Genomic DNA, 26,202 nt, shown 5'->3' on the forward strand with positions numbered 1-26,202 from the left:
GGCCCAAAATCCAAAGTTAATAATGCATTTCAATTGGAAATAAAGGTCCAAGAGTCTGGGAGAAAAGTGAAAAGGTACGAAGTGTTTGAATTCTGGTCTGTGATGATTAGGGGTGACATGTCATCTGCTGGTGTTTGTTGGCCCACTGTCTTTTATCAAGTCCAGAGTCAATGCGGCCGTCTGCCAGCAGATGTTAAAGTATTTTATGCTCCTATCCCCTGACAAGCTTTATGGAGTTGCTGATTTCCTTTTGCTTCCCCAGCAGCAGATCGTATGCAAAACTGAAGTGCAGTATACAAGTACACTGAACACATTTTAACTGAGTCATTAAGATTGTGGAAGAATACTGGTACATGGATTTGTAAATGTGCAGTTCACATTCCCTGGGCTCTTTAAATCCAAGAGTGCAATTAATACCACTTATTGCACTGACACATAAATGCCAATTGAAGTTAAAACTTATGCATAGAAAACGGAGAAAAAAGAAGACCTTTCTTTTAGCACGATCATAGTAAGAACTAATCAACTTCTGAAACATTTGCTCTGCGTGTTCAACTCTGCTTTTTTTACCTGTAGAAAATTCAAGCTTTGGCTCCTCAGTCTGGGTTTTCGTGTAACAGAATCCACAGTCTCAGCTTGAACTTCACTCAGGGTCAGGAGCTCTTCTGCCATTGCTTTATGTTAGCATGTTTTATTCCAGGTACTTGGAGAGATTTCATGTTTGTAGAAATATGCAGTTGTTTCTGGATTGGAACAGTTGATACTATACTGCGATACTCTTTGTCTTAAGAGCACAGAATTCAAAAGGTGCATATCACCTTTCCACAAAAGATGAACACTGCTCTACACATGGATTGGAATCAGGTGAAGGCAGGGAATTTGATGAATGGTGGTACAAAATTGACAGCTGACGGTTCCAAATTACATTTTTGCATATGCCGCTTCCCTCCATGCAGCAGGCTAGCATTTTACAGCAGGTATGAATGCCGAATACCAAAAAAATACAATCTAAAAAAGTTTTCCATACCAAAAATGTATTTTTTGGCTACTGACTGTTTAGTAACAGATATGAACATCCTGTTAAATAAATAAAGTTTGTTGTGTTCCTGCTGGACCTATACTGTATGTGAAGCAGAGTTTGCTTTGACCTGGAGTAGCACATTAGTCTACAGTGGCTTGCAAAAGTATTCGGCCCCCTTGAACTTTCCCACATTTTGTCACAAACATGAATCAATTTTATTGGAATTCCACGTGAAAGAACAATACAAAGTGGTGTACACATGAGAAGTGGAAAGAAAATCATACATGATTCCAAACATTTTTTACAAATAAATAACTGAAAAGTGGCGTGCGCGTAATTATTCAGCCCCGTGAGTCAATACTTTGTAGAACAACCTTTTGCTGCAATTACAGCTGCCAGTCATTTAGGGTATGTCTCTACCAGCTTTGCACATCTAGAGACTGAAATCCTTGTCCATTCTTCTTTGCATATCTTGTCAGGATGCATCATAAAAAATGTGGTTAAATATTTAAAATCAGTCACAGTCACTGATATACAGCTTAGAGGAAACATTCATTCTTCGAGTGGCAGAAGCGGCTAGGCATATTGCTTAAATTCAGTGTGATATGCTTTGAAGAATGTGGCAGAGTTGTCTGATGAAATCAAATAGAAACAGGAACTGATGCTCTATTTACTCTGCAAAGTATAGCTCCAGACTTTAAATACTCTGGTCATTCAGCCAATATAAATCCATTGTTTCTTTGTAGATGTTGAGTAAAACTCATAAAATAATTTGTTATTTGTTGGTAACTCTTGGTCAAGGATAATTGGGTTTGATTATTTCCCTATATAGTATTAATAAGGTTATGTTACATTTATTTTGTTAATTTGTTGTAGTAGAATGCATTCACTTAATTAACAGTCTGTGTAAACCCTGGTGATGGTTGTTTTGGAAAACACCAGTAGATTAGTAGTTTGTGAAATACTCAGACCAATGTGTTTGGCACTACAACCATGCCATGTTCAAACTCACTTGAATCACCTTTCTTCCTCATTCTGATCTTGCTCAGTTTGAACTTTAGCAGCTTGCCCTAATGATGTGAGCCCAAATGTAATGTAAATGCTTTGCTGCTATGTGATTTGCTAATTCCATATTCACATTAATGAGCAGCTGAATAGGTATGTGGAAAAACAGTGACCATGAGTGTACGTGCATTTTTAAAGAATAGGAAAAACAAGAAAAGGAAATGTCTTAAAGTAGGCTAAGCTTAAAGTTGCTTTTCATTTCCAAAAGGGAGTTGCGAATCTGCCCATTCTGTTCCTTATTTAATTTAATTGTTGGTCCTGAATGAAAGGAAATATCTTTTTCTACTTCTGTTTTCTTCCCACTGAATTTTCAACCAGCGACTTCTCAAGTTTTCCAACCAGAGGCGTTCCTTATATCCATTTTCCTTATATCATTACCCCTGTGTGTTGTATTACCACAATGCAGATATCAGGACTCATTTCTCAAACTTGTTCACTTTGCACAATGAAACATTTGCATGAATGCACACAAATACTGCACACACACCACAGTAAGCAAACTACACGAGGGTATAACAACTTTTGATGTGCAGCAAGAAAATAAATCAGCTTGTACTTGAATATGTGCACATCAGAGCCCTTTGGTTATTGTAATTACAAAGTGCAATAAATCAAAATAGAAATTGGAAGCACTTTCTGTAGCTTTTCTCTCTCCCAGCTGATTTTTTTCAGAAGATCCTACTGCTGATGCAGCTTTTCATGAGACAACAAGCCCTGGAGAATTGCGCATGTCTCAGCAAATATGAGAAATCGACATCAGGGGTAATGAAGTGACTGAAATAAGAGTACGTGCTGCCACATGGAGTTGTAATAATGTTTTCTTCCAAATGATCTGATTGTAGGGTAATAATTAGCGTGCTTTTGATTAACTTTGGACAAAAGTCTTTAACTCCTTAATGGACATGTCGACTCTGAAGAATTCTCATGCATTACATTGTAATTACATAGTTTAAGAGCTTCTATGAGTTGCTCGTGTGTATCAACACAAGACATAATCCAGAGTGAACCATAATGAATTTGTTAGTAATATTACCACTGGATAGGACTTAGTGACTTATTATTTTCACTAAAGAGAAAGGTGACAGATGCAAGCCAGCTCCAAACACACTATTATTTGCAGTAAAATCATTTATAAGACTGACAACTTATTCTGTCGAGGATTTAAAGACAACAGTTTCACTCTGCTTGCCGCACTAAAACGGAAGAATAACACCATAGTAAAAGGTGAATACAAAGTGCATCTCTTGCAGTTTTCACTATGACTTTTCATTCAGCTGGGCTTTCTTTGACAAGCTACAAAAGAATGCAGACTTCAATTTTACCATTGTAGAATTCATTCCAGAGGTAAAAGTACCAAATTCCAAAGATGATTCCATGTTGCTGCAGTCAGCGAAGTCGGATTATGCAGTATTAATACTGCATTGCTCTAGGGGAACATGTCATATTAAGTTAGGTGGCAAAAGAAATGCATGGCTCAAGGTTTCTAGGCTTCTAGAACATTTCATGCAGACTTAGTATGTGGGGCCGTGGCAGAAACAGTGGGGCAGAACTCCAGAGAGCATGCCCTTTCAACCAACCCTGAGGTCAGTGGGCTGTCACTATCACTCTGCAACAAATGTCAACACTCCATTTTGATTTGTGTGTATTTCAGAGTGACATCTGAGTTTTTGCAAGTCATGGGCAGATTGCATAGTATGAAGAGTCAGTATGTATGAAAGATGTAACGCAAAAGAAAATTATTGTTAAATTCCTAAAGTGATTTTTTTTTCTGCAACAGGCCAAAAACTCTGCAAATTCTGGAAAAGAGAAAAAGAACTACATAATTACAATCCTTTGGATGGTGAATACACATGCAAACTGCATACAGTACACTATAAAGATCAGTGCATATGAGTAGGGGAATGAGTATGCATCATCTTATTTGACAGAGATCTGCAAAAAATTTCGTAATGTTTAACAAATGTGGCTATTATGTGGATGTAAATGAAGCCCCATTTATCCAAAAATGATAAAAGAAAATTGGGGAGGGTCCGGGTAAGAAAACATGACTGGTTTGACACAGTTAAAACTAAGGATGGTTAATAAGCATTCATGCCTCAGTTAAGCCAACTCTTAGAAAATTGCACTAAGATTAGGAGCCATGACTTTACATCTTGGTTTTTTAAATCTTAAGCATAGGATGTACCCACCATGCAACTCTGGCAGGATATAAACTTGACATTGCTGATAGCTAGCAAGCTAGATGTTAGAATGTAACCATAATCAAAAATAAATCTTTAGAGTTACATTTATAGTTCTTGTCTTTCATTAGAAAGCTCAGTACACTTAAGCTAATACTCATGAGCTAACCTTCGCTCACTGAATCGCATTAAATCAACACAATATGGCCATAATTGTTGTTGACTGGTTGTGATCCAAAATATATCTCCACCTTTCAAGATCTTTGCTAACTGTTCAGTTTATTTTATCTGTTTTCCACTTAACCAATCCAACAGGGACAGGCCTGATTTTTAACAAGCAGCAGACAATTTTTTGGGCTTTCACTTTTATTGAAGCTGTCTTGTCTGTGCCTTGGATGATTGCTTCAGTCAAGAAAGAACAACCCATGATGAAGAATGTTCTCTGGTTTCCATGGCTACTGATCCTGTGTAGCGGAGCACAATTGTCAGTCTCAATTACAAAACGGCTGATTAGTATCAAGGTACTTGTGCCAGAGGAAGTACTAGAGCTTTTCAGATCCACAGGCAGCTGTGCGACTGAGGGGCAATCAAAGTGTGTGATTGCCACCATTTCATAAGAACTCTGTTTGTTTAGCGAATTAGCTACAAAATCAAAAAAGAGGTCAGAAATGCTCTGATCACCTATGAAGAAGGAAAACTTTGGAGTACATCTTCTTTAGACCTTACATGTTGCGAACGTGAACACATTTTATTTTTTCTTATAATGCATCTACCGTGAATTATAAATATTCCTTTCTTAAAGCATCAATTTATCCACTCTGCATTTAATTTACAGATGACATTTAATTTAACCAGTGTGGAACCGAGAACTTTGTGGCATTTCAAAGCTAATTAGAATGATATAATAGAAGAAGAAAAAGGTTCGTAGGTTATTTGTTAGAAATTTTTTGAATGCAACATGTATCCAAAGAGAAGAAGCCCTTATTTATCTCTGTTGGTTCGCCTGGGTCAGGAAGAGGACACAATCAAGCTAATAACAAAATTAGCCTTGATCAAATTACTTCTGCCTTGGTGGTTAATGATACTGCAAAGTTTGGAGCCCCCTGGAGCCAAGAATGCACATTTATCTGATGTTCGTAGTGCAGATTAAGTTAAATTACCTTTAAAATCACAGAACACTAATGCTTATGGGTCTGTAGTCCTTTAGGCTTCCTCAATAGTCCCTCCTCATAACACAGTTTCACTGTACCTTAGCAGCATCAAATGACTTTGACATCTGCGTTGTCAGCATACTTTCGCTGCCATTTCAACTTAATGTGAAAGAAACTAGATGGGTAGACATTATGAGGCCTGTGATAAACAATGTTCTATCTTTAACCTAAGCTCTGTAGCTCTAGTGTCTTGGTCAAGGACAATTCCAGTGTAATATCTTTACTATGTGGGATTGGATCAAGTCCTGCCATGGTTTCTGTCTGTGCCCAAGGCCACTCTAGTGCCCAGTCAGACTTCACAGCCACAGAGCTCTCAGTCTCCCGGTGGGAGCTCATGCTCAGTGTCAGGTGTCAGGTGGAGTTATTTGGGCCCCGGAAAGAGGACTCCATTGTTTGTGAAAGCCCCAGTCATTGTCACAACACATCTCTTGCCGCAAGGAGAGATGTTACAGGAAAGCTTCTGTGGTGATCTGATCTCTGTTAGTAGAGTTAACTGCAACAGGAAATGTGGCTTACATCTACAGTAAGGTTTCATGCATCTGAATGGGTCGCATAGCTACAACTGCCTTGGGTGAAAGAGCAATGTACCAAAAAAATATAAAATAAAGCAAATCTTTAATACCTTACAATCATACCTCAAATCTACTATATTGAAAATATATTTATTTATTATTTTGTACTGACCAATTATTTTGGATATAAAGCAGCGAAAAGGCAGAGATGATGGTAGAGATGCAAAGGAAGCAATGGAAAAGTTTCCTTGAAGCAAGAGTGAATATGATACCTGTCACTCTACATTTCAGCTTTCTTATCACGAGGCAGCCAGAGCAGATGATGCGTGGTTTTTGTCATGTTGCTCCAGTCAGTCTTAAACAGAGTGGTTAAACTGACTTGACTATATTAGCGCTTGACTTTCAGATGACCCTTTTTCACAAAGACTCCAGAAAGAGCACTGCATATTTATATGATTGATCTAAAAAGTAGTAGGTTGATAAAAAAAAAAAAGCTTACATTTTTGCAAGTCCTTGTGAATTGAAAGAAATTAAAATGAGGGGCAGCAGAGAGATAATTCAGAAATTGAATGGTGATAAAACTGAGCCTTTTATTCAGTGTTTTGTGAATTTACAAGGTCACCTTGCTTTTGACTACAACAGCAACAGGAATTCATGTGGCAGTTGCTCTTATCTTATTCACGACTTTCGGCACTACAGTACAAGAGAGGCACATCCATACTGTACCCCCAGGCCTTTTTGCAGCTTGACATGCTGCTGTACTGTCTGCTTAGCTGTCCCTTCTGTGCTCTGCTGTGGTATCACTACACCTAGTCTACACTCTTTTTACCTCTGGAATGACCTTCCCACTTCAGACAGTCATAGCTGTGGCTCCAATCTTCCATCATAGGGTGAACATCACCTTCTGCACACTGAACAAAAACAACTCTTACTCCTCTCACTGCAATTACTCCCTGAGAAAGCCCATTTCATCTGTCTTTTGCTATTATTGTATTTATGTTATGAGTCTTGCCCTTTGCTCCTACAACAGTGATATACAGTTACAGAAATATCTACTAAATGTGCTTTAAATGGGACATTAGTTATTTTGGTAATTTTTTAAATTAAATTCTACTTCAAGTATCTCTTTCCTCACTGTAACATACCATTGTTTGTCTTGTCTCCTTCATGCGCCGACATTTTCAACTTTTTGTAATGTCCTTTTTTATTATTAAGCTTCTCTTTGTACAAGTATTTATCACTTTGAATTACAATAAAGCCAACTTTTTGTTGGCTTTATCGTATTTTTTTTTCGTACAGCTACTAAATTGTACATGGTTTTACAGATTGTGTTTATAGCATTTACTTGTATAATTGACATAACCATAAGCAATCTTTTGAACTTGACTGTTATTCATTGGTGTTATCCAATATTGGTGTCATTGGTGTTACTCTTGAGTAACTCAAACAACAATGAGTTAACACATCAGTAGTGGTGCTGCTTAAGAACTTAAGTAATCTGGCTAACCCCCTCCTTGTTTAATGTTGTTGCAATCCATGTATCGCATGTCTTTACCAAACTATTCCTTGATGGATTAAGAGACATTAAAGAGTTCTTCCATTTTAATATAATGCCTTAGTAAGTTATTCATATCTAAAGTGTGGACATTTTATCCCTATGCAGTCATAAGGCATCTATGAACAGTCTTGTATCCAAATAGCTGTTTTAAAGCTAGTTGGGTACTGCAGACATATGACTGCTAACAGTGTGACTTTAACTTGTCAGAAACTTTGGATGTGTGGTAATCATGAAATCATATGATCGAGTAAGGCCTCAATCATATGAGCTTAGAAACTGGTCAGTGACAATCTCAGAAGCACCCACTGGGAGAGAAACATGTATATTCCCCAACCAGTTACAAGTGCTTGCTAGTGGTTGGTGGTAGTTACTAGGAAAATAATTGGTAAGAATAATTATTTATAACCAACTGGTTAGTAAAAACCTGTAGCTGTAGAGAAACAGTGAAAAGTGTTACACAAACCAGAAACAAAAGGTTTGTCTTCAAAGCAAAAATTGTGCCTTTTTAAACACGTTAGCCAACCGGTGGTCTGGGGCAGAACTTCTACTTTGAAGGCGAAGCTTCTCCATTTCCTGTTTGTGTCCCAGTTTCTCGAGTTTTACTACACTTTAGCAGGTAGTTAACTTTAAACTTCAGGCACCTGTGAAAATATGTTAGCAACCAAAGCAGTTAATTAGAAGTTTCTAGTAAAGCATATTCTTTGCAACTGATTTCACCCAATGAGAACCAGCAACCTCCAGGTACCACTGCTGACTAGTCAATGAATAGACATTTTTCTTTAGCACTTGTTGTCTAGGCAGCCACAAATGCAGTGGGTGCATGATGCCACATAAAAAACCTGAATAGCTGTGTTGGTCTTCTGTAAAAAGCTAATTATTTGTTTTCAGAATAATTATCATATTTTCCGGACTACAAAGCGCACCTGAATATTAGCCGCACAAGCTAAAATCAGGGGAAAATCCTGTTTTGTACATACATTAGCCGCACCTGACTAGAAGCCGCAGGGTTCAGAGCTTGTGCAGAAAGTAGCGGCTTATAGCCCGAAAAGTACGGTAGTTACAGAAGAGAAAGAAAACGTGTTCCTCAATCTCAACTGCAACAATTTACAAAAACAGCTTCAAAAATTGAAATAGTCCAAGTTGTCCTTGAAAATAAAATATGCAATACATCCATCAACTTTGTCTGATAGCCATTTATTCATGAATGGGTATAGGGACAGGGGAAAGGGTGTTTTCTTATCTTGGTTGACCTTCTAGCAATTTATATGCATTGGAATGCTATTTCTTTAACAAATATTTAACTCATTATAGTGGTTTGCATCTGCTTTTTTATGAAGGTTACTAGAAAGCCTTTGCCTCTAAAGTCTTGATTTTTTGACAAATTCAATTAATTAGTGTGAAGTTGACAAGACTGTCTTTGAACAGCATGCACAGAAAATTACAAATACTGTAGTTTTACCCTTGTATGACACAGGCGACTCTTGATCTTTCACAATTGCCTGCCTTATGGTGTTTAGCAGGGAAGTGATGATATATGTTCCAGCTAGTAAAGGCTTGCAAGGTAATTAACAAATGCTGTCTTGGCTAACAAAGTACAGCCTTGATGGAAATGCATTGCTTTCATGGAGTCCCACAGCTAGGCCACTCACAAAGATGCTGTTTAATAGAGCTAGATGAATGGACTGTGACTTGGACCAAGCAGGTGGACCTTCCACTACCCCCATCTAGACCCCTACTGGCTCAAACACTCATATACAATCACAGACACACATGGACCAGTGCACATACACATCATCCTCAAAGGAGAGTGTGTACAGCTGCAAGGTGAAACATGGCAAAGAAGAGACCAATTATCCTCCAGACAAATGACTCAAGCTGTGGGAGGCCTCATCATTTTTCTGCCGCAGTTTGAAACCATGCTGTTGTCGGCGGCTGACAACTGGTCTCCTCCTCTGTAGCATAGCCCTTTGTTTATGGTACAGGCCACTTCAAAGAAACACTTTACCAACAAACTGTTTGAGTGATTGGGTTAAGATGTCACTGTGTTTACTTGTAAGATATATAGAGATAGAGCAAATACATAGCTATACAGGGAGTGCAGAATTATTAGGCAAATGAGTATTTTGTCCACATCATCCTCTTCATGCATGTTGTCTTACTCCAAGCTGTATAGGCTCGAAAGCCTACTACCAATTAAGCATATTAGGTGATGTGCATCTCTGTAATGAGAAGGGGTGTGGTCTAATGACATCAACACCCTATATCAGGTGTGCATAATTATTAGGCAATGTCCTTTCCTTTGGCAAAATGGGTCAAAAGAAGGACTTGACAGGCTCAGAAAAGTCAAAAATAGTGAGATATCTTGCAGAGGGATGCAGCAGTCTCAAAATTGCAAAGCTTCTGAAGCGTGATCATCGAACAATCAAGCGTTTCATTCAAAATAGTCAACAGGGTCGCAAGAAGCGTGTGGAAAAACCAAGGCGCAAAATAACTGCCCATGAACTGAGAAAAGTCAAGCGTGCAGCTGCCAAGATGCCACTTGCCACCAGTTTGGCCATATTTCAGAGCTGCAACATCACTGGAGTGCCCAAGAGCACAAGGTGTGCAATACTCAGAGACATGGCCAAGGTAAGAAAGGCTGAAAGACGACCACCACTGAACAAGACACACAAGCTGAAACGTCAAGACTGGGCCAAGAAATATCTCAAGACTGGTTTTTCTAAGGTTTTATGGACTGATGAAGTGAGAGTGAGTCTTGATGGGCCAGATGGATGGGCCCGTGGCTGGATTGGTAAAGGGCAGAGAGCTCCAGTCCGACTCAGACACCAGCAAGGTGGAGGTGGAGTACTGGTTTGGGCTGGTATCATCAAAGATGAGCTTGTGGGGCCTTTTCGGGTTGAGGATGGAGTCAAGCTCAACTCCCAGTCCTACTGCCAGTTTCTGGAAGACACCTTCTTCAAGCAGTGGTACAGGAAGAAGTCTGCATCCTTCAAGAAAAACATGATTTTCATGCAGGACAATGCTCCATCACACGCGTCCAAGTACTCCACAGCGTGGCTGGCAAGAAAGGGTATAAAAGAAGTAAAACTAATGACATGGCCTCCTTGTTCACCTGATCTGAACCCCATTGAGAACCTGTGGTCCATCATCAAATGTGAGATTTACAAGGAGGGAAAACAGTACACCTCTCTGAACAGTGTCTGGGAGGCTGTGGTTGCTGCTGCACGCAATGTTGATGGTGAACAGATCAAAACACTGACAGAATCCATGGATGGCAGGCTTTTGAGTGTCCTTGCAAAGAAAGGTGGCTATATTGGTCGCTGATTTGTTTTTGAATGTCAGAAATGTATATTTGTGAATGTGGAGATGTTATATTGGTATCACTGGTAAAAATAAATAATTGAAATGGGTATATATTTGTTTTTTGTTAAGTTGCCTAATAATTATGCACAGTAATTGTCATGGTCCCCGTGCCTGCTCGGCTGGCCCTGTGTGGCTACATGTTATGTTTTGTCTTTTCTCTCTCCTCTCTCTCTGCTCGCTGCCTGGGCGGAGCTCATTGTGAGCTCCCGGCCTCCACCACCTGTAGGCAATCACCTGTGGCTCCTCACCTTGTTTGCTCCCGCTACTTAAGGCAGTGACTGAGAGCACCTCGCCGCTGGACTATTGAGTAACGCTCGTCAGTGCTACTTTAGCCTCAGCCAGTTTTGAGCTCTGTCCGTGAAAGTTCCGTGCTAACTCTTGTTCTCTGTATGCAGATTTCTTGTGCTTGGTTTGGAGACTCTGGACGCTTTTCCCGACCCCTCTCTGCACCCCTGGGAACCCTGGCCCCCTTCTCCTTCACCTGTATATAGTGCACCTGGAGTGTGTAAATAAACCTGTTTTTCTGAGATTTCAGTCTGCGCCGAGTCCTCCCTGCTCCTCCGTGACAGTAATAGTCACCTGCACACACAGATATCCCCCTAAAATAGCTAAAACTAAAAACAAACTAAAAACTACTTCCAAAAACATTCAGCTTTGATATTAATGAGTTTTTTGGGTTCATTGAGAACATGGTTGTTGTTCAATAATAAAATTATTCCTCAAAAATACAACTTGCCTAATAATTCTGCACTCCCTGTAGTAATAGTAGTAAAGAATGATGCTCTAAACTCACATTTTAATTTACTATTACAAACATACAAAAACAAGCATTTGCGTATCTTCCTAAAAATATCCAAAGTAAAAATGAGCCTTCCATATATAAAAGAAAGTTCAGACTCTTTCAATTCTGGGATTTTATGTATCAGAACATAATACAAGTTATTAAAGTAGATAAATACAATCTCGGATTAACAAAAACACATGGCACGTCACATTAAGTCATGGTTCATTTAAAGCTAAAACAAAATTCTGAAGCAGTGCAAAAAGAGTGCACGATTACTGCTTCCACAACAGTTAAAAGGTTAAGTAGCAGCCAGGTGGTTTTAATTTGAAATGCACTTGATCATCAGCAAGTGTGATCACCAAGACCATCATACATCGTTTCCAGACCTCAGTCCTATAGAAAATCTGTGTAGGGAACTGAAGCTTTGAGTTGTCAAGCGACAGCTGAGAAACCTAAACCTCTGATAAGAGTAGGCCAAAATCTCTCCTAAGATGTGTGCAAAAAGGGGTTTTCCAGTAAGTACTAAGTCATGTTTTCCTTGGGAATCAAATAGTTTCACGCGATGACATGTGTGATATGCTTGAAAAAACTTTTATGAAATGTTTTTTTCCCCAAGTCCCTGGACTTTTGGTTATTATTCAGTCTTTCTCTATTAAAATGAAGCTACCATAAAATTTGAGTATATTTTCTTCGTGAGTGAGCAAACTTAAAAATTCAGCAGGAGATCAAACAATTATTTCCCCAAATATTTATCCACATATGTAAAATAGAACTGACGATAAATATACTTCTCTTTTCATATCACTGTATCAACAAGCCCCGCCAAACTACACCGACCCCAGCAAAGGTCTTTATTAGAACGGAAAAGTGGAACAGATGCATCTAACAGAAAAGCAGATTCGAATAAAATGTTCTACTAGTCTGGAGAACTTTTTATTTTACTTATTTTACTCTTAAATTTTTACTGTTATGTCACTACTACTTTGTTAGTCTGAAGCACCATGGTGAGCAAGAAATCATGAGAATACCTTTGTAAAATATGCAATACTGATTAAAATGTTTCCAAAAATGTTTGTGTCTAACAAAATGACAAGATAGACGAGATAGAAGAAACACTGTGATAGTGCAAACCCCCACAAAGGCAGCTTACCCTCTGAGCAGCATTTGCTTTTAAGGGAATAGTATTGTATTTTGTATATTTTCATTTTGTTTTTTTTGTACTTTTTAAACAGAATGCAGTGCAGTAAAAATAATGCATTTTAGGGTCAACTTGAAAGAAAGGCAGATCTGTAACATGTAAAAGATCCTCAGCGGAGCAGCCTAATAAGACAGGTTTCAGGGCTGAAGAGAGGTGAGGATGTAAAGAGCTGCAGACTGAGGCAGAGTGGTATTAAATGTGGATGAGAGAGAGGCTGCAGATGTGAAAAAATGATAAACTTGAGCTTTTCTCCTTCAAAAAAATGTGTTTCTAATTTTGCAGTAGCAAGTTGTGAGGTCAAAATGTTGGCAGTGACTATTTCAATCTTTTAGTGTTTATTTGTAATATCTTTTTTATTTTTCATAAAGAATATCACATTTTACCAAAAGTTCCATTGTAACTATAATGCTCTTCTACAATAATTAAATTATTGAGCTGTTGTGATGTGCTTTTTGTTGTTCACTTTATTTATTCGTAGCTTCTAAAACACATTTTACCTTCATAATCTGTAAGAAGATCTGGGACAGTGCCTCTGGATTGGCAGACTGGGGTGGTGGTTCCCATTTTTAAGTAGGGGGATCGAAGGGTGTGCTCCAACTACGAGGGGATCCCACTCCTCAGCCTCCTGGGAAGGTCTATGCCAGGGTGCTGGAAAGGAGAGTTCGTCCATTAATTGAACCTTGGATACTGGAGAAACAATGCAGTTTTCATCCTGGTTGCAGAATACTGGATCAGCTCTTTATCCTCTCAAGAATATCTGAGGATGTGTGGGAATTTGCCCAAGCAGTCTACCTCTGTTTTGTGGACTTGGAGAAGACATTTGACTGCGTCTCTCAGAGTCGGGTATGCGTCTGGTGTATGGGGTAACTGGCCCACTACGAGCCATTTGGTCAACTATTGCAAAAATTTGGTACTCATTGCCAAAAGTAAGTTGCGTTCTCGGTGGGTGTTGGACTCTGCTTGGACTGTCCTTTGTTACCAATTCTGTTTTTTGACAAAATTTCTAGGTGTTGTCACATGGCAGAAGGCTTTGACTTTGGTAGTCTTAGAATTGCATATCTACTCTTTACAGAGGATGTGATACTGTTGTCTTCATCAGGTGGTAGCCTCCAGCTTGTACTGGAGCAGTTCGCAGCCAAGAAGTAGAGGAGTTTCTCAACCATAGGCCCATACAACACTGCACACATTATTGCATTCCTGGACACCTTGCATGACATGCTCGCTGTTCAGAGACCAGAGCAGACCCGATATGTCATCATATGGGACAATGTTAGTTTCCATAGGGCTGCTTTGGTCCGCAACTGGTTTACAGACCATCCATCCTTCATGGCACTCAACCTCCCTCCATACTCTCCATTCTTGAATCCCATCGAGGAGTTCTTCTCTGCCTGGCGCTGGAAAGTGTATGACCGTCATCCTCATCAACAGGTAGCCCTTTTACAGGCAATGGAGGAGGCATGTGGAGATATTGACCAGGCATCATGTCAGGCCTGGATATGGCATTCAAGGAGATATTTTCCCCGGTGCCTTGGACTGGAGGATATCGCATGCGATGTGGACGAAATTTTGTGGCCGGACCCAGAAAGACGACATGATGTAGGCTGATTGTCTTTTTTTCCCCTTTTATTTGTGGAATTCCTATTTTGTGTTCTGACTTTGTCTTGGTTTTGATGAGTGTGAATAAACACCAATACTTGACGTTTGGATCCTTGTATGTTTACATGACACTATGACAAAGGTGTGACCTCAAATTGACATCTGTACACAGAGAAAGCAAAAGCCAGATGTGTTTTGTATTCATACCATCAGTGTGCAGTTGGCACATTGTGTGCTTAGTAGATGATGGCTTGTGTGTACTGTTTGATACGAAAACAACATTTTTACAAAGGTGTGAAGGGTTAATCTAGCTGTGTTCGCTTTTGCAAGAGAACTAAAATGTTTTGATAATTGGGTGACAGGTTTTTTTATTTGTGTGTAGAGTTTTGCAAAATTAGCCAATAGTTACAAAAAATGTGCTTAAGCAATCAGAAAAAACTGTAAACATATGTAAACAACATTCATCTCTTATACCTAATGCAGAGACAGTATGAAACTACACTACAATGTGACCTGGGGAGTTAATCTACACAATATCTCAACAAGTTGCTTAGTCAATGAAAGATTTCAGAATAAATTAACATAAGAATTTCCCCGGAGGACTATTCTAATCAGAGTATACTATCGTTTTCTGTTCCTGCTTAATGAATCATACGAATTATAGTCATATTATAAATGGCAAGTCTTTGCAGGGCTATTAGTTTGTTTCTTTAGGGGTCTAATAGAAGACATGCTTCATTTAGGGCCCTGTAGTGTCCCGCAGCAACACGAAATGAATTGCATTATTTCCAACAGCTGCCATTTTCCAATGATCTTATCAGAAATGCACTAACATAATGTGGCAGAGGAAGTTATTATTCCAGACCAGCCGTCTCACTCCTACTCCATAATAGCATTCATCTTTCTGAGCAGGTCTTTTACTTCTAGCTCTCCGTCCTCCTCGCACATTTCCCACACATTCATTCTTAATTACAAAAGATGGATTCCATCAGTAGATACATTTCTGGTCAAGATTTACATTCAGTAGGAGTTTGCCTTTAACTTTCATTTTGATGCTAATGCCTTGTGCTTTATTAACTCCCCAGCGTGTAAGCCCAGCGTGTAGAATGTGTGACTGCCTGAATGCAATAACACCTCATTCAATATGTTGATTAAATTTTGGTGCATCCGAAGAGATGTCCATAGAGATTTCACTAGGTGGGACAATATCCCTTCATCCTATTACTGGCCTTAGGCTTACTTTTGGTTACTGCAGAACTGAGAACAGCCTTTATTTTTCAATTTTTGGCTTCTTTTGTTTTGCCCCCAATATGAGTGAAGTGCTTTATCTGGCAGGTAGTCTGTAGGAGAATGAAACAAGCACCTCTCAAGTGCACATTTTTCCAGGCCTAATCATGCCGCACCTGCTTTGCCCGTCACACTTGTTTGTCATCACTGAGAATGAGATAGTTTCATGCTTCCATCTTCAAATCCATTATAGTTATAAGCAAAGTTCAATTGATGTATGAAATCAGGACGATAGATGATTTATTATTCTTTCTGAATACGTCGTTAGCTAGGTTACTGTTACATAATATAACTTTTTTTTAATCACATATTCTTTTGCTGAAAGCTTTACAAAACCAAAGACAATCATTGCTTTTATTCAGTGCTAAAATGTTTTTTTAAGTGTATGTAAATGTGAAATTTAATATTTAACTAATTCTCTGATAACTAAAACATGGCAGATATACACAGAAACTTTATTACTAAAAAAAATACAGTTCTTAATAGGGATACAGAAAACAAATTTATTGAACAAATTCAGTTTGGTTATTAACCCTCTCAGGCTCAAATTAAACTTTTTGTTGCTAATGCACAACCAAGTCCTGCAGTGGTACTTCTGAGTAAAAAAAAAACCTCATAAAATATGTATGTAGGGTAATCAGGTTGTTAGTTTTTAACTGTTGCAAATCGTCGACGCCTGCCTTGAGAGGGTTAATCAGCAAATTTTTTGTGCAGTCAAACTGACAACTGATATGAAATCCATCTTGTAGCCAACAGTCAGTAGAGAAAAATGTGTATTTTCCAACCTGTTGGTGAGTGATCGCTGGCTGTTGACAGGTGAAATCAGTAGCAAAGAAGGTGCTGTACCAAATATGTCTTTCACAACAAGCTTTACATTTTCATTTGAAGCCTTGTTTGCATGGATTACGCAAACTTGTCTCCATTTGCTTGCTGAGCACAAATAAAGGCTGCTCCTTACTGCTGCAACAATGACACTATTTAACAAGCACACCTTTTAATTTCAAGGTGAATCTTCCCAGATCTTTGGTAGACCAATGTTTATTGGTGATGGTTGTGGGGGAGTAATCATTATTATATATGTATATATATACATATATATATACACACACACACATACATATAGGTTATCAGGCAAAGATCCAGGGAAGCTGAACCACAACAGAAAACTCCAGGACTGAAGTCCAAAACAGTTAGCTGAAAGTTGCTAAAATGCCTTATGCTGTGCGCAACTGAATAATAACTCTCTTTGGACAGTGTCAGAGATTGTTTAATATAAAATTACTGCAGCCTTGATATATAAAGAACATAAATAAATATTGTAATTTTATTGGTGCCGACAAACTTAGCTAATATAGACGTTTACAGTAGCAGATGCTTTCCTCCATCACTTTTTTAGAATCAGCAAAAGATATCCATGAATATGTATGGAACATTTAATAGATAATCCATTATTTCTAAATGATTGAGAAGAAGCTTTTTACAGACAGCTATTAAAACATTACACTGTGGTATATTTCTATGCGGTTCCCTCTCCTTTATGCGTTCCCTCCAGAAACTATACAAAAACAAATCCTCAGCAATAGCTCAAACTCTAACACAAATCCCATTGTGTCAATCAAACTGCTCAATATTTTAAACACGAACGAGACTGCCCTCAGCCTCCTCTAGTCTTATACAACATCACTGCAGTGATAAAGCAGCTTGTGGTTTAACACAACATCTTACAACATGAATGCAAGGACATGGTGGTCTGATTACTTAAATAATACATGAGAAATCTAATGAACATACTCAGACGTCACCTGCCTGTGCCGCACCGAGCGTTGATTAAAGTTTGCCTGTTTGGCATTTGAATAATGAACAAACACTGTGAAGAAATGGCAGCCATTAACCTTTCAAAGAGTCCCTCTTATTCTAAATCATGGTGTATCGGGACGTTCCAATACCTGAATCCTATTTTCCACTACATTATCCCTTTGGAAAAGATTCCAGCAGTGTTCCTGTCAACAGGTATGTCTTTTTTCTTTTTTTAAAATGTATGAGCAAAACGACGAGTTGCTATACTGTCTGTGTACTTGCCCTTATTTAACAGTGCATGAAACAGTCAGTTAAGTGTAGATATGGATATTATAAAATATTTGAAATCATCTGCTGGCATTAAAAACAGAGACGTGCAGTTTTTTGAAATGACAATTAAAAGTTGTGACACTCATTAGTTGGCACCACAAAAACTAGTCAGTCATTAATAACATTTTAATAATTACTTAACTGTTAGCTCTACAATGTTAGTACAAGCAGCGGCAACTGTAACAGCAGGACCACTTGTTCTCCATAATAGAAAGTAGTAAAACCCAAAGTGGAAACATAAATAACCACCTTGTGAACCAATATAGCTCTAAAGTCTGGGATCTAGAAAATGAATTAGGTGTGTCAGAGTATTTTTACACATTCAACTAAAACAATATGTAACTATATTCTCCACAGGTGTGTTGACTCACATTTCAATGGGATTGAAAAAATGGGTCAATTGATTATCAGTGTTTTTTTAAATGGCTATTACAAACGTATATCATCTCTACCCTCAGTGTTTAACCCGGTTAGAATATGCTCAGTTTTGGCTGTGAGTCATTTAAGTTTAAACTATAACAATTAGGTTAACTTGATGCTAGTCTGCTTACTTGGCTCTTTCTCAACTGTGATTTCCCTAATGCTTGACTCGCTGTTCAGGTTCCTATTGTAGCAGATATTGATATCATCAAGCTCCTGTCTAAAATTCTAACTTTATAGTTTTAAACTATAGTTGACAAAGCTAATGGTCACAGCATGACTCTAATAATGTAAAATAACCTTTTCTTTAGCAGGTGGGTGGGGGGACAGAGACAGACGGACAGGCAGACAGATCTGCTGCATTTCTGTTAATTTCTTCTGTTACTTAAATAGATTACTTTTCAGAAGGACGCCAGAAGCCTGCTGAGTTTGAATTCTGTTTGCAGAGCTTTAACAGCATTTGTACAGTTAACATGCTGCTATGAGTATTGTTAAAAACAACCTTGTGATGTTTTCATTCAAGCTGAGAATCTGTGGTTAACAGCTAAATATTACGCGGCTTTCACAGCTATCAGGTGGCAAAATGTGGTGTCTTACTGCGCTTCCACACTTTTCTTTCCTTTTTAAAAAGCGGCCTTTGCGTGTTTGTGGCAAACATTTCTGCTTCCGCCAAGCATCTATGGTGTCTGCTCAGTCTTTGCTCCAGGAAGTGGTACTGTATCTTGTTAAGAAGAGCTTTTCAAGGAATAAAGTAAAACTTTTCCATCAATTAATTAATTTAATTATTGAAAGCTCTTCCCAGCAGTTAAAATGTTATTTTAAGTGAGATTTTAAATATGAGTTCTCAAATACCAAAAAGACGAAACCTTAAAACCTCTGTCGATACTGCAGTAACCAGATAAAAGGTGTTCATGCAATGATTTGTGATGACTTCATAGCAATAAAAGCTTATGGCAGCAGAGTGTGCACACTGCTTTTACTGGGACTTCTTTCAGCCATCACTTATATACCACAATACATATTTTAGCAGTATATATAAAGGCATGCATTGGCAGGCAGCAGCAGTGACTCAGAGTACGTAAAAGCATTGAGATGTAAACATTCATCTTAATTATCTGGAGGACAATATTTGCATTCATTAAGCTGGAGTGCTTTTACTGGACATTAAAAGAAAGATGTGTGGTATGATGAGGTTAATTTTGTCTCAAGTATAGAATGAGTTGTTGAGAATAAATCACAGTGACACCAACAGTAGAGCCTAATACCGTATTTCTGCAGCCAAGCGGAAACGCAAGTGATGTCTGGCTAAGCTAAAGAAGAAAAAAACTCTCAGGTTTTGTGCTAATGTTCAGCATATGGTCACAAAAAAGTGTGACAATCAACACCAAAAGGTGCAAACTACCCTAAACAACTGCATACGCTACCATCTGCCGGATATTTCCTGAAGTTGCTGCTTCTTCAATTTCTTTCTTCTTTTTTTAATGAACAGGAACAACAACTACATGTAGATGTCTTCCCATTCAAATATTGGCCAAGTCTCAAGCTTGTAAATTTCACATTGTGCAGAATTACTGTGTAATGAGGCGGTTGGAAGATGAAGAGTCCATTTCCAACAACTACTCTCCTTAACATTTCGTGATTGTGCATGATTTCATTGTGCTTTCCTTTAAAAGAACTATATCAAAAAGGAATTGTGAAGTTAAGCGGAGTATGAGGAAATATGATTTCTGGATTCTTTTGTCAGACATTTTCTTTTAAAATAATTGGGATATGCTACCAATAGAATTGCCCAGTGTGTAGTTTGAAAGTCTGCCGCTTAGACAGAAAATGTACAAACAGCCCTCGGACCAGTAATGACTTTGGAGGAAGGGTAGTAAGGAAAACACTTTAACAATGTGCTGAACCTCTGCAATTCTTTTGCTGCATCCACTGAAATCCTGAGGAGTAAAGAAGAAACGAGGAAAAACAAACCCTCTGTAAACTGTAAATAATGAAAAGTCATGTTCAGTGTTGATGGAATACTGTGCTGTCGACACCTCTGTCTAGAGTGCAGATTCTGAAGTAGTCTTGGATGTTCATCAAGATTCATGCTGGTAGGTTCCCGCTGGCTGGGATTGACGACCTATTGTTTGCCTTGACTAAACAACCTCATCATTTGGTTCACCTGTAAAGCTTAATATTCAAGAGCAACATTAAAATGTAGGAAAATCTTGATAATAAGAATGAATTAATCCATGAGTGCTGAACACGTCATAGACACCTCAGCTTCACTACTGGAACTTTAACATTATGCACTCCATACTGTACAGTGATGCCACTGTTTTGCACATGTCCCAACTCTGTATATTTTTATATATTTTATTTATTGCTTACTCTATTTAATTTGTAAAATATGTGTACACACACACACACACACACACACACACACACACACACACACACACACGTAGAAAAATATTTAGTATACACATCCAGAAATGCATATACTATTATACAGTGGGGCAAAAAAGTATTTAGTCAGCCACCGATTGTGCAAGTTCCCCCACCTAAAATGATGACAGAGGTCAGTGATTTGCACCAGAGGTACACTTCAACTGTGAGAGACAGAATGTGAAAAAAAATCCATGAATCCACATGGTAGGATTTGTAAAGAATTTATTCGTAAATTAGGGTGGAAAATAAGTATTTGGTCAATAACAAAAATACAACTCAATACTTTGTAACATAACCTTTGTTGGCAATAACAGAGGTCAAACGTTTACTATAGGTCTTTACCAGGTTTGCACACACAGTAGCTGGTATTTTGGCCCATTCCTCCATGCAGATCTTCTCGAGAGCAGTGATGTTTTGGGGCTGTCGCCGAGCAACACGGACTTTCAACTCCCACCACAGATTTTCTATGGGGTTGAGGTCTGGAGACTGGCTAGGCCACTCCAGGACTTTCAAATGCTTCTTACGGAGCCACTCCTTTGTTGCCCGGGCGGTGTGTTTTGGATCATTGTCATGTTGGAAGACCCAGCCTCGTTTCATCTTCAAAGTTCTCACTGATGGAAGGAGGTTTTGGCTCAAAATCTCACGATACATGGCCCCATTCATTCTGTCCTTAACACGGATCAGTCGTCCTGTCCCCTTGGCAGAAAAACAGCCCCATAGCATGATGTTTCCACCCCCATGCTTCACAGTAGGTATGGTGTTCTTGGGATGCAACTCAGTATTCTTCTTCCTCCAAACACGACGAGTTGAGTTTATACCAAAAAGTTCTACTTTGGTTTCATCTGACCACATGACATTCTCCCAATCCTCTGCTGTATCATCCATGTGCTCTCTGGCAAACTTCAGACGGGCCTGGACATGCACTGGCTTCAGCAGCGGAACACGTCTGGCACTGCGGGATTTGATTCCCTGCCGTTGTAGTGTGTTACTGATGGTGACCTTTGTTACTTTGGTCCCAGCTCTCTGCAGGTCATTCACCAGGTCCCCCCGTGTGGTTCTGGGATCTTTGCTCACCGTTCTCATGATCATTTTGACCCCACGGGATGAGATCTTGCATGGAGCCCCAGATCGAGGGAGATTATCAGTGGTCTTGTATGTCTTCCATTTTCTGATGATTGCTCCCACAGTTGATTTTTTCACACCAAGCTGCTTGCCTATTGTAGATTCACTCTTCCCAGTCTGGTGCAGGTCTACAATACTTTTCCTGGTGTCCTTCGAAAGCTCTTTGGTCTTGGCCATGGCGGAGTTTGGAGTCTGACTGTTTGAGGCTGTGGACAGGTGTCTTTTATACAGATGATGAGTTCAAACAGGTGCCATTCATACAGGTAACGAGTGGGGGACAGAAAAGCTTCTTACAGAAGACGTTACAGGTCTGTGAGAGCCAGAGATTTTCCTTGTTTGAGGTGACCAAATACTTATTTTCCACCCTGATTTACGAATAAATTCTTTACAAATCCTACCATGTGGATTCATGGATTTTTTTTTCACATTCTGTCTCTCACAGTTGAAGTGTACCTCTGGTGCAAATTACTGACCTCTGTCATCATTTTAGGTGGGGGAACTTGCACAATCGGTGGCTGACTAAATACTTTTTTGCCCCACTGTATATTGTACATATATTTATTAGTTTCAGATGTAGCCATTCTTGTATTTTGCTTGTTTACATTATTGTATTTTGCACAACTCTGTTGCTTGTGAAGCTCGCACACAAGAATTTCACTCACATGTGCTGTACCAATGTACCTGCACATGTGATGTGACAATAAAAGTGATTTGATTTGATTTGATTTGAGTGCACAGATAAGACATGGAACAGTCAAAGACTAGCTGAATGCAAGTTTAATTTATTGGCTTTGTTTAATGTTGAACTTCTTTCTGAATATACTTGATGAAAACAAATATGCATTTGGGGCTTTTTGAAATGCACATATACAAAAAGATGTGAGTAAAATATGTAGCATAGTGTGTCTAACTCATCGGGTCTTTCCTTCTTTTATTTCCTCTTTTTTTCAGACAGAAAATTACTTGTTGGCAATCATTTACTTGTACTCAATCTTTCCTTTTATTCAACTATTTTTATTAATGTGATTTATACTGGTTGATGTTTGCATCATACTTTGAGAAACACCTTTTTTCCCCAAAGGCAATTTCTTTCACATTATTTACAAGCTTAGGCAGATCAAAACAACAGCTCATATGCTTTAGACACAGTGTTCTACTAGGTCATTCGACAGATAATGTTATATAAAAGGTTGGGTATATCAAAAGTCACATAAGCTATAATTAACATTTGTATTTCACTTGTATTTCACTAATATTTATATACATAAAAAATTAATTCTTTGAAACTATAACCATTAACTGAACAACTACATTATACAGAAACATATACAGCCCTTTGTCACTTCTTTCGAAGTTCTGTCAATCACTTCATGAAATGTGTCTAATTTGAAAATTACCTCATTCTTTAAAACTTATGTATGTCATCATCTTTACAATATGACAATCACTGACAAAGCACATAAAGCCTCATTTGATGTTTGATTTTGTTTAATTAGAACAATCTGCACATTGTCAAAACATGAAATTAAGCGATGATGAGTATTTTTGTAAAATGTTGGACACCAGCATAATGCACATATTGCTCAGTATCTACTACAGATGGTTACTGGGACAGCTTGATCCTTAATAGTTAATTAAAACTGCGCTTCTCTGAGTATTTACGCAGACTTCTGTTTTGCTTTGTTTTTTACCCAGTGGTCGAAAATAACATCTGAGGCTTTATCAAGTTCTTCTTAGTATAGGTTCAAGTTGCAAATGGGAAATATTTGACTGGAAAATGTATGGAGCTGAGACTTTAGCAACAGACAGAAAAGAGACCTAATTCCATAAAATAAGAGCATATGCCTTTCAGCAGTTATATCACTTCTCGGGGGCTTAAAAATTAGTTAAATACAAGACAATGTATCAGATATAGTACAAGTATAGGAAACAATATTTCATTTGTGAAAACAGGTCATAACAAAATTCCTTCCTCATATCTCGGTTCAGAGTATAAACTTTTGGGTCTCTTGGGAACATGCTGATTTTTGGTCTGAATTCCCCTCTGACTCGTTCATATGCCTTCGGCAGTGTCTGATAACACTTCCATTGTTTGATAGCATTGAAACACACCACACACTCACACACTCACACTGCTGCTGTAGGAGGGGGACGGAAGTGTCAGCTGGAGGCATAGAAAGATAGGCCGCCCCCGCTACACAGTTAATCTTAATGAAAAACAAGTCTGCCTCCAGACTGGGTACTTTGGCTGACATCCATTGATGTTTGTTCCTCAATGTATTTTTTGTTGTTGTTGTTGTGTGTGTATATACACATATATACACACATACATATGTGTATATATATATAATTACATATATGTATGTAATATACACATATATACTTATATACATACACACATATCGGAGATCTCTGTCCAGAAGAGCGCAGTCCTGGGAACAGCTAAGATACTGCGCAGGACCCTCAAGCTCCCAGGCCTCTGGTAGAGGACCCGAGCTTGAAGGATAAACCGCCCGCAGGGGCGTGCTGGGTGTTTTATATATATATATATATATATATACATACATATACACACACACACACACACACACACACACACACATATATGTGTGTGTGTGTGTGCATATGTGTGTGTGTTTGTGTGTGTGTATTTTAATTTGAAAAAAAAACCTGTCATTTTGATGCTGTTGGCGTTTTGATTTAAATGCTATGAATATTAATGTGGATTACTGGCTGCAGCCTTGTTTAAATGCAGCTGTTATGGCTGTTGTTCTTTGATAAAGAACATATTAACTGAAGAAAATATTTTGTAGTCCAAAGACAAAATTAAGAATTACAGAAAATTACTACAACTTCCTTCCATGTAACTTAGATAAGTAGGGCAATTTACAGCAGATAAAAAATTATGAGTCCAAAGTCAGTGGTACTGAAGTTGTTTTTTTTAATAGAATGTGTTGAGTTGTGTCTGTGCTTTTACGTCAGAAATGACAAGAAATCTAATATGTATGGCAAGCTGATATAACTAACAACATGAGACAGAATTTTTCACAAATCTCATATCTTCAATAGATGGATGCAGCATCACCATAATGATACGACTGTTGTAAAACTTACTCCAGTAAGGGTTTTTTTGGTGTGTGTTTCAGGAATAATATGAACCCCATCGGCTATACTTTAATTAATAAAACAATATAGCTACTTAAGATAAAGAAGGGATAACCAAAAGGTAGAGTTAAAAGATCTTTACCAATGGGACAAGAGTGTTGAACGGGTTCAATTGTTTCTACACTTACTAAAAACAAGTGCCTTGAGCGGAGTCCTGACCTCTTGCGCCTTGCAAATGCTAAAGTTGGTGCTGTGACTTCCAATTTACTCGTCTCATTGTTGCAGCACTGGGGGGTGGGCTTTTTCATGACTGGTCTCCAGACAGACATGGAGCTCAGCGAAAGTGTCTCGTCCCCCTGGGAAGCTCCGCTGGCATGGTTTATTTTCAGGGTTCTTAACATGACGTTATGCATTAAGAATCCACTGTGCATAAGTGCATAAAGGAGCTTGACACTCTCCCCCCCTGAATAGCCAAGGGCTTGGACACTTAATTAGGTCCTCACAGTTCTCTTCACTATTCATTAGTGTAAAGGGTTATGAGTCCAGTGAATACATGAGCTTTGTCAGGAGTGGCCATCTAACATCATAATAGCGTATAATCTGTTGTCTATCTGTGAATGATTGCAGCTCCAGTCCACATTTAATGGATTCCCCCCCCCATTTTGCTTGCATTTTCAGAAAACCAAATGAAAATGCAAAAAAATATCCTCAGTAGTCGATACTGGAATAATATGCATTATGTCAATATGGACCAAAATCTCTGCGGACTGTTGTAGACAGTTGTTAAAGCAAAAGAAGATCCAGCTTAAGTACCAATGTGTACTTAATAAAAAGACCAGTAAAGGTATGCAAAGTTGGTTTGTTTGTTTTTTGAAACAACTCTTCACTTAAACCTAACATTGTATTGATAGAACCAAAACTAAGCAAAGGATTGGTATGGAGACTGTTCTAAAAGACTGTGAAGCATAAAAGAAAAATAGTATGATGAGCGTAGTCTGTTGCAGGAAAGAGCACTTAGAAGTAGAGCTATAAGTGTCACGACTATGATACTGACACACTAAGCTGAGGGACTTCCTAAGAGTTTGATAAAGCTTCATACAGTATTTTTTGTCCGGGGAATGATTTAAATGACTGCGCAACAGGGGATATACCTTCATCAGCAAGTGTATTAGCAGAGTTTGCAGTTTCTTTGGTGTCAGCATAAATGTAGAGAGAAAATA

Source organism: Aulonocara stuartgranti (genome assembly GCF_965226115.1).
Source record: "Aulonocara stuartgranti genome assembly, chromosome: 11".
NCBI lineage: Eukaryota > Metazoa > Chordata > Actinopteri > Cichliformes > Cichlidae > Aulonocara > Aulonocara stuartgranti.